Source organism: Acomys minous, assembly GCF_964271855.1.
Source record: "Acomys minous genome assembly, chromosome: 8".
Taxonomy (NCBI): Eukaryota; Metazoa; Chordata; class Mammalia; order Rodentia; family Muridae; genus Acomys; species Acomys minous.
This window is the reverse complement of record NC_140489.1, coordinates 4,734,233-4,745,150: the sequence shown is the minus strand read 5'-3', so window position 1 is coordinate 4,745,150 and position 10,918 is coordinate 4,734,233. Positions and strand designations below refer to the sequence as shown.

Sequence of the window (10,918 nt, the reverse complement as noted above, 5' to 3'; positions counted from 1 at the left end):
AAAACTGAATAAGATAAACAGGAAAATATAAACCTGTGAAGTGTGTAACAAAGAATCTTTACTGTGTTTGAGGATAGAAACTTCACAGCAGGTGCAGGTCAGCTACTACAGATTGAGGAAGGAAACCACAGAGGGTACAGAGTCACTTTCCATACCATCATCTCCAACTGGGGATTATTGACTCAATTGTGCCCCCTGCTGGTCATGAGGTAGTCTTGTTCTGACTTACACTAAAGTTTCCCTGTCTTCCTTGACCAGTAACATAAAGTCATCTACAGGAGCAGGCAAAATTAATGTTCTGAGCTACAGAGAAATCTTCCTGAATCAAACTTTCAGATTACTAGTTACCACAGATATCTCTGTACTGAGTGATAGTCACCACTTTCCTCAAAATGAAACCTTCTATAAAAAAGTGTGACCTCTATATAACAAGGAATATACCAAATGGATCCTAGAGACAGTTGCTCAGTCATAGTAATTGCTGATGTATTGATATTAGCAAAAATTGGAAATGGCTTAGAGGTCTGTCAATGGAAAAATGGATTAAAATGTATTAAACAGAAGCTGAAATATATGTGGAGAGGACCAGATACAGACGTGTATCTTTCCTGTCATGGATGCTTCAGGTTCTCTGAGTTCTCATGCCCTTTGCTCAGTGGACTGTGAGAGACGATGATGTGTCAGTGTGTGTCCATGTTCTGTAAAAGCCTGAGACTGTAGGTCAGTGCACCAAGACTAGGGAGGAAGTAAATTTGAAAACAGAAAATTGTGCATAATTTCAAATCTATCTTCAATTACTATCTACATACATTGGTTGGGTCAATAAATTAGTTTTATTAACATTGATTTAATAACATTTGATCAGCTTATGAATTATATATATGAGGTAGTACAATATTCTATAAATATCTCTTACATCTAGTAGACCAGTACTGCTTCTCGAAAACATGGCCAAAGTGTAAAGCACACATTCATGTTACTTAAAGAAATGAAAGAAGGTTTTGTTTAGTCATATGTAATTTTTGTGGATTTTAAAAGTAAAATCATTTTATACTTTATTCAAAGAAACTCCATCAAAAGTTTCACTCTCGTGGAATCCAGAGATATTTTGTAACTATGCCTTATCAAAGTTTTCCTTTTTGTATTGATTTATTAAGAAAGAAACTCGCTAATGGAGGCAGTCACTAGTGAAGAGTATCAAGGGCAATATACTATAGGGACAAATTCAATTATCTAAATTTTATTAACTGCTGTGATCTTGAAAAGTTTACAAAGGCCCTATAATACTGTGAGGAGGAGGAAGACAAGTGGACACACAGAGCAATTGTTTCTGAGCAATTCTCCAGGCTAATCTTCTCTGTCTTCTCAGTCCCAGGGCAACTTCCTGCTCCTCCAGGGTTTCTGACATACTCAGGATGTGGTTGTAGCACTGTGTCTCCTCTCCCACAGTAATAGACTGCAGAGTCCTCAGATGTCAGGCTGCTGAGCTGCATGTAGGCTGTGCTGGAGGACTTGTCTGCAGTAACTCTGGCCTTGCCCTGGAACTTCTGATTGTATCTAGTACCACCAGTTCCAGGGTAAATATATCCAGTCCACTCCAGGCCCTGTCCAGGCTTCTGTTTCATCCAGTTTATACCATAATCAGTAAAGATGTAGCCAGAAGCCTTGCAGGACAACTTCACTGAGGACTCAGGTCTCCTCAGCTCAGCCCCAGACTGCTCCAGCTGGACCCGGGAGTGGACAGCTGTGGAAAGAAAGGCAGAATGGATGGTATTGTCACCTCTGTGCCACTTAAATGTTTGAATTGGGAACCCCTTACCAGTAGATGCTGCAAATAGGAAAAGAATCAAGTTCCATCCCATGATGAGGGCTACAGTGTTTAGTGACTGTGGAGAAAACACTGATCACATGTTTTTATGGTGTGAGGACATCCCTGTATGTAAGAACCATGGACTCATGAAATTTGCATATTCATGACCAATGTACATCTTAAATAAGGAGTAGATCCAGAGGCAGAAGGAGGCAGTACAGAACACCTGGTCAGGCAGCTGCTGCTGAGGAAATGCATCCCATATCACTTCCCTGAGCCCTATGCAGGTGCTGTGGATGGATCATCAACTCCTAACCTCTCAATATATTTCTGGCTTGACGCAGTATCTTCACTCTGGGATAAGGTTATCTGATTTATTTATAGAAGGAGGTTGTGGTATCGACAGTGACTTCAAAATCTTTAAACCTGCTAAGTTATGAGAATTTACAGCATCTTTCATATTCATACAATGTATACAGGCCTTTAGAACAGGTTGCAAACAAAACGCTGACCCAACATGACCCAAAAGGAACATACATCAGAAATATTAGAACATTAAACTTTATTGCAGCAGTGTCTGCCATAACTACATTATGTAAATAAGATACATGTCTGTCATGACATGAATGCATAAGGATTATACAATTATATATGCACCACTACATAACAATGTATACAATGGACTGTAAAAGTTGACGCTGCTTCAGTGTTCTGTAACTTCTTGAGAATATAGGGCTTGTTACTGCAACTGGGAGGGAAGGAAAAAAATATGGGCCAAAGGTATGTACATACAGTGAGATGAGAAATGAGTTCTATGAAATTATTTAATAATACTTTTGAGCAAATTACAGGAATTATACTTCTGTGGCAATGCTTTCTAATATAAGTATATCTTATAATCCAAGAGACTGGAACTTCTGCTGGAAAACAATGCCAGAATTAACAACACACCCTCACGTTACGTCAGAATTGAGATGATTAGATGAGTTTGTATTTGACCAAAGTTTGGTGACTTGGATTTTCCAGGCCATATTCTTATTATTATTCCCAGATATTCCAGAAAAAGTTCTTTGCTCTCAAAATCCAAAGATACTTTTATCATGAACTGCTGGGAGCAATCACATGCTGGATTGGCAAAAGCAAGTACATGAGCTTCCTGGAGGCACCCACTGCTTCTTGCATGACAGATGAATGGGTGTGACCCTGGTTGAAGCAGGATCAGTGATTATTGTTATCCTGCCTTTCCATGCTTGTTCCAAATATCTGGATGGTATAGACTCTTACTGCCTAAAGGATAATCATATCCCACATAGTTGATACTCTCTCTGTTGGGTAGATTTCCTACAGATATAATTCCTGATAATAGCTTCTAATTGATTCAAATGAGATTAAACCCTCCTACAATATAGTGAAAACTCTTAGGAGCTCTATGAACCTCCATGTGAATTACAGGAAGAAGGAAAACAAGATTGAAATAAATGAATAATCAAGGAAATACATTCATATTAGCTTTAGTCCAAAAATATGGCCCGGGTGTCTACAATGATAAGAAATGATACTATGAATATAGGAACAAAGAATAAGTGGTTATCTACACAAGACAAGAGAGACACCTGTGTTCTACAAAAACTTTGACATAAAACATTTCTTTGAACACATTATGTACATGTGAATTTAGAAAAAGATAAAACTTCTACTTTGATCTCATAATGAGCATACAGTAAAACTACTGCCTTAAACTTGTGATAAACAAAGTATCTTGTTAGATAGTAGATTCAATAGTCCTAGTGTAACTCCATCTTTATGTAAAGATTCTATCTATTTTGGTTGAGATAATTTTTCCATACATAGAGAGTCTTTGTATCTGATCATATAAAAACACAAGAGAGAATCAGACAATAGGTGACGCCATCTTTTTCATCCAAAAATGTGTCTGTCCGTTTATATGGCCAACTCACAGCATGTATATATACTCTCTGTATGTTCATGTATATGTGCTAAATGGTGTCTTTGTGAGCTCTTGTGTTTTTTCTATTGATTGTATGTGTGCATGTGTGTGTGTGAGGTTCACAAAAATCTGCCTCCTTTGTCTGCCAAGGTGTAAACAGCAAGGCCACCAGCCTGGAACTTTCAAAGTTAAAGTGTAAATAGCAAATGTACCAGCCTGAAACTTTAAGAGTTAAAGTACATAGAAAAATACCAGACACCAGCTGACCAATTAGCAGTGGTGCAACCTGCCTCAGTTTACCCTGTGTGCCGGATCTGCTCTCTATCAACCTGGCTATAGGGACCTGAGGAAGAACAGTTTAATCACAGCTAGCACCTCACCTGGGCTGCTGCAGAGCCTCTAGCAGAAAGCTGGGCCACAGCTACGACCCACCTTGGTTTGCCCTGTGAGCTGGAGCTGGTGTCTATAAATGCAGCATCATGGTTTTCACTCTTTACTATTTTCCTAACTAAGAAATATGGTTGTGGACTCTGAGATTCCATCTTACACCCATCAGAATGGCTAAGATCAAAAATTCAAGTGACACCACATGCTGGCTAGGATGTGGGGAGAGAGGAACACTCCTTCATTGCTGGTGGGAATGCAAACTAGTACAACCACTTTGGAAATCTATCTGGTGCTATCTCAGAAAAATGGGAATAGGGCTTCCTCAAGACCCAGCTATTCCACTCCTTGGAATATACCCAGAAGATCCTCCAGCACACAACAAGAAAATTTGTTCAACCATGTTCATAGCAGCCTTATTCATCATAGCCAGAACATGGAAACAGCCTAAGTGTCCCTCAATAGAAGAATGGATAAAGAAACTGTGGTACATATACACTATGGAATACTATTCAGCTATTAAAAACAATAAATTCCCGAAATATGTGGCTAAATGGATTGAGCTAGAAATGATCATAATGAGTGAGTTAACCCAGAAGCAGAAAGACTCAAATGGTATATACTCACTTATATCTGCATATTAGCCCAAGGGGCATGTCCCACGAAAGCCTTCACTTACCAGGAAACTGAGACAGAGGCGAGGACATTCTAGTGGGACTCTAGATGAGAGAATCATGGGAGAATGGCAAAGTAGAAGGATCCAGAGCGTCTGAGAAGCCTACAAGTAGAACATTATGATAGGCAGATTTGGACACAGGGGTCCCGCTCAAACTAAGGCACCAGTCAAGGACAATACAGGCGGTAAACCTTAAACCCCTACCCAGATCTAGACAATGGACAGAACAGTCTCCACAGTAGAGTGGAGAGTGGGATATTACTCTCTCACATACTCTGGTGCCTCACCTTTGACCATGTCCCCTTGAGGGGGAGACCTGGTGGCACTCAGAGGAAGGACAGGAGGTTATCAAGAAGAGACTTGATACCCTATGAACATATACAGGAGGAGATAATCCCCCTCAGGAACAGTCATAGGAGAGTGGAATAAGGGGAAAATGGAAGGGAGGGAAGAATGGGAGGATACAAGGGATGGGATAACCATTGAGATGTAACACGAATAAATTAATAAAGGAGAAAAAAAGAAATATGCTTGTGGAAGTTGTCACTGGTTAAGATGTTGAAAGGTCTGCTATACTGTAGGGGCATCCTAAACCAACATCACTTTACTCATATATGTCTTTTTACAAAATTAACAAAGACACTATGAGACTGTGAAAAGAAAGCAAAAATAAAAAAAATGAATGCTCAAAATGAATATTTCTGAGCAACTCCCCAGGCTAATCTTCTCTTTCATCTCAGTCCCAGGGCAGCTCCCTGCTCCTCCAGGGTTTCTGACAGACTCAGGATGTGGTTGCAACACTGTGTCTTTCGCACAGTAATAGACCGCAGTGTCCTCAGATGTCAGGCTGCTGAGCTCCATGTAGGCTGTGCTGGAGGATTTGTCCACAGTCAGTGTGGCCTTGCCCTGGAACTTCTGGTTGTAGCTAGTACCACCACTTCCAGGATCAATCCTTCCAATCCACTCCAGGCCCTGTCCAGGCTTCTGCTTCACCCAGTTCATATAGTAGCTAGTGAAGCTGTAGCCAGAAGCCTTGCAGGACAACTTCACTGAGGACCCAGGTCTCCTCAGCTCAGCCCCAGACTGCTCCAGCTGGACCTCGGAGTGGACACCTGTGGAGAAAAAAGCAGAGTGATGGCTTTTCCTCCTCAGTCTTTGTCTGCACTTCAGGTTTGGAACTGGAGAGAACATTACCTGTAGTTACTGACAGGAGGAAGAGGATGATCCAGCTCCATTCCATCCTTAGGGATAGTGTGTTCTCTGACTGTGGAGAGGACACTGACAAGATTTTGTCTTGGGGATGTGGACATCTCTCTATTTACCTCCATAGACTCAAGTAATTTGCATGTTCATGAGAGAGTCCTTCTTAAATAAACCGAAAGCCCAGCAGAGGAAGAATGAGGTACAAACACATGGGTCAGGCAGTAAGATGCTGAGGTTCAAGTCCTAATCCTCTGAGGAAATGCAATCAATGCTCTCTGCCTTTTTTTTCAGATATATGCAATTAACATTTGTGTGAAAGAGTGAAATCATTGATTCTTCTGTGAGTGAGTATGCTATCAATAATTCTCAGCACTTTGACCCATGATGAATGTCTCCATTACTCTCTACACACTGCACACTGAGAACTGAGAGCAGCACTAATCGATGTTATAAACATAAATATTTGTGAAGCAGTTTGACACCATGATCATGAATACTCTGGTCTACTAGGGACTGTGTCATCTATAACCATGAACTTTTGACCATGTCTACCCAGTCAAACACTTTCCTAAAGTAAAAGACAAAAGGACAATTCAAAAGAAGTTGGTTGCTATGTAACAATCAGGCACTAATGGATACCTGAAGGCTGATGCAGACTGCAAGGCCTGGGAGTGCATGAGATCACTGATGTCTTTACTCTTCCTTCAAGCTACATAGCACCTTCCTGCATAGGAAACCTGGCCAACAGGGAGAATTTACAGCAGGTGTTTTCATTCCTGTGTCCCACAAGCCAAGTCCTTATATAACAGCTTAAAGGAAGAGGAAAGGAATTTTAATATGATAATTTGACCTCAGTCATATGATGATAAGCAAGAATACAAATGATGACATGGAGGTCATGAAAAACTGATCCTCTCTCACCCTTGATGATAGTGTATACAAATGTACCGACTTTGGAATCAGTTTGGAGAATTCACTACAAAATAACAAATAAAACTATCCTGTATCCCATCTATGCCCCTCCAAGTCACATAGTCAATCGACTCTAAAACTTATTGTAGAGACACATGAACTTCCATATTTCTTCACAGCATGTTACTCACGCTTTACTCACAGCAGCTAGAGAATGGAATCATCCTAGATTTCAAACAAAGGACAAAGAGAAAATGACAGTGTAGGCTCTGTTGGACATTATGAGTGCATCCACTGTGAATCTGTCTGAAATTTCTCTACTGAGTTTGTTCTGCCATGGTTTGGGTTATCCATCCAATCAAATACATCCCATGGCCAAAGATCTGACCCACCCACAAACTGCATAAAGGAAATAGGGAAGATATCTGAGAGAAAATCTTGGCATGTAACCTTTCATGAAGCTCCAGGATTCCTCAGTCCAAACCAAGACTCTGGCAGCTTAACCTAGGAGTGACACCTATACAAAGGATGCATGGTCTATTCTTTCTCTGTCTTCCCCTTAGTCCTCATCCCAGGAATGCACTTTCCTGTACCTGCTGTCAACAAGTAGAGATGATCAAACTTCACACAAAGGTGAGAACCTATGTGCTCAAAGACTGTGGAAAAGTGGGTACTCATGGGGTACTTTTGGCTGTGAGGACATCACTGTATTTACAACTTCAAACTAATTTATGAAATCAAAGGAAATGTATTTCTTAGATGAAGACAGGACTAGGAACACCTCTTATAGCAGCAACAAACTCTGGGACACTTTCCCCCATGTTGCTTAGGAGTCTAATGCTCCAATAACCTCTCCAGAGTTGTAGCAAGGAAACAGTATGTGTCAACAATGCCATGGTTTCTGAACATAATGATTTTGGCAATGAAATCCACAGAGAGGGCTACAATAAACTCAGTGAACAACTTCCTTCTCTGCTTCAGGTGCTCCTTATTAGAAAATTGCTGGATCTGCAATGCCCCCTGCTGGTCCTCATAACTCATTTGTGTAACTTTGCACACAGGGATAGCTTGATTATTTTTTCTTTGCAATGTAGCTATTGATTTTGAGAAAATATTCCAGCAATGGAAGGTGAGCTTTGCCTAAAACTATGTCTCCATGAACCACAGTCCTTTCTGTAGGGGCCGGTAGATCTTGCAATAGAAGTGACTACTGATGAAGTAATGAGTTAACAGAGTAAAACCTGGAGATAGACAGGAGCTACACACTGTCTACAAGGTAGTTTTCCCATCACTGAATCTGTACTTGAGACAGAAACTTCAAAACACCACAATGAGGAAAGAATGTGGAAGCTACAGTTCAGTTCCAACCTACACGAAATATTTGCCCATTTGAGAAGTAACTAGAATTAAAAAATTGAGCTGTGGTTTACTCTGTTTGCTAATTCAGCATATGTATTACAGGTGAGCTGTATGGTTGTGTGTAAAGACTTAGCAGGGGTGGTGTTTTCCTTTTTCCATGTATCTTTAAATATAAGAAATGTTGAGTGGGTCCTGAGGCAACTCTCTTCTCTCTGAATCTAGCTCCCCCAACCTCAGTATTCTCTTATTCATGGAAAATCATGACTAATGATTTTCAGAGTGTTGATTATACTTGCTAAGGCTTTGAGAATGACAGCTCTGGGGCTGAATTACCTGTTAAAAGCTCCAGTGTTTTAGTGTAGCTGTGACCAATGAATAAGACAAATTGGTTTGTGCGTGTATGTGTGTGTGTGTGTGTGTGTGTGTGTGTGTCTGCAAGTTAATACATACAGAAAATCATTTGACAGAATCCAACACACCTTCTTGATAAAAGGCTTAGATAGATCAGAGATACAAGGCCCATGCCTTAGTACAATAATGGCAATATACAGCAAGCTTAGAAATATCATCCAATTAAATGGTGAGAAATTTAAAGCAACTCCACTAAAATCAGGGATAAATCAAGGCTCTCCACTCTCACCATAACTTTGCAATGTAGTACTTGAAATCCTATCTATAGCAATAAGATAACTACATAAATGAAGTGGAAAGAAATGGGAAAATGAAAAACAAAGAGAACACTATTTACAAATGATTGTACACATAAGTGGCCACAAAAATTCCACCAAAGAACTTCTATGGCTGATACACACCTTCAGTGACATGGCTGGACTCAATATTAACCTTAAAAAATACAGTAGACCTCCTATACCCAAATCCCAAAGAGCTGAGAAAAATAGAGAAACAGCACTCTTCACAATAGAAACAAATAATATAAAGTACATTGGTGTTACTCTAACCAGCAAAGAAAGATCTGTATGACAAGAATTTTAATTCTCGGAAGAAAGAAATTGAATAAGAAATCAGAAGATGGAAAGTTCTCCCATGTTCATGGATTAGTAAGATTAACATATTAAAATGGTAATTTTACCAGACGTAATCTACAGATTCACTGTAATTCCCAACAAAACATCAATAAAATTATCTACAGATTTTAATGTAAAAGAACAGTTTTCAACTTCATATGTACAGAACAACAACAAAAGGTGAGATTTGATTTTTAAAAAGTCCTATATGATAGACGAACTTCTGTCGGTATCTCTATTCCTGATTTTAAGCTTGACTACAGAGCAATACTAATAAAAACTGCATGGTACTGGCATAGAAACAAACTGGTTAATATATGGAATCAAATTAATGACCCAGAAATAAATACACACACCAATGGACATTTGACTTTTAACAAAGAATCCAATTCCATAAAATGGGAGCAAAAAAAATCTTCAACAAATGGTACTTGTACTAACTGAATGTCTACATGCAGAAACTGCAAATACTTCCATAATTATTACCCTGCACAAAACTCAATTACCAGTGGATCAAAGGCCTCAACAGACCACAGGGATCCTTGTGGAAGGGGTTGGGGGAATAGAAGGACCTGGAGGGGACAAGAACTCCACAAGAAGAACAACAAAGTCAAATACCCTGAGCTTAGGGGGATTATGAAGACTGAAGCAACAACCAATGACCATGCTTCAACTTGATTTGGGCAACCAACACACATGTAACAGATAGGCAATTTAGTCTTCAAGTGGGTTGTCTAGTAAGGAAAGCAGAGGCTGATTGTGACATGGATTCTGTTGCTTCTTTCTGATAGGAGACCCCTGGCATGGCTTCCTTGCCTAGCCTCAGTGTAAGAGAAGGTGATCAATCCTAATGCAAATTCTTAAGCTGTGATGGGTTTGGGAAACTCAACTTTTTCTGTAAATAGCGGGGATATGGGCATGAGGGAGGGAAGATGGGATCATATAAAGATTAGGGACATGGAGAAATCAAGAGGTAAAGGGAATAAATATAAAAAGTTCTTAGCAAATGTGAACAGAAATTGCTTTTAAAGTAAACACATGAATTGAAAGAAAGACAGAGGGCTGCAGAGAGTGGTAGTTTAGCAATCTCATACTACTGAATTCACATCTCTCTTGTTATCTCTATAACAAAAATTATAAAAACACACCCACGAGGTACATGCATTGTATCCCTGGTATCTCAAAAGACTTATAACATGAACTTGGATGTTGTTAAATACTTTTTCATCATCTAAGAAGATGATCATGTGAGTTGTTTTCTTACAGTTTGTTGATATGATAGATTACATTGATGGATTTCTGTATATTGATCCACCTCTGCATGCCTAGGGTGAAGCCTGCTTACCATAGTGGATATTTTTTATATGGTTTTGGATTTGGGTTGTGAATATTTTATTCATTATTTTTGCATCGCTATCTTAAAAGAAATTTGTCGGAAATTCTCTTTCTTTGTTGAGTCTTTGGGTAGATTAGGTATCAAAGGTACTGTGGTCTTAGAATGAGTTTTGTAATGTTCCTTCTGTTTCTATTTTTCTGTAATAGTTTTAAGAGTATATGTACTAGCTCTTCTATGAATGTCTGGTAGAATACTGCACTGAATC

At 39.4% G+C, this 10,918-nt stretch overlaps 1 gene segment (V, D, J or C); it reads right to left on the bottom strand.

Moving 5' to 3' along the window:
• Window positions 1–5,460: 5,460 nt before the first annotated feature.
• The window catches only part of LOC311603433 (Ig heavy chain V region 1-72-like), a 162,774-nt gene continuing 157,316 nt past the window's right edge, over window positions 5,461–10,918 (bottom strand). The window contains exon 2 of the V gene segment in view: window positions 5,461–5,930.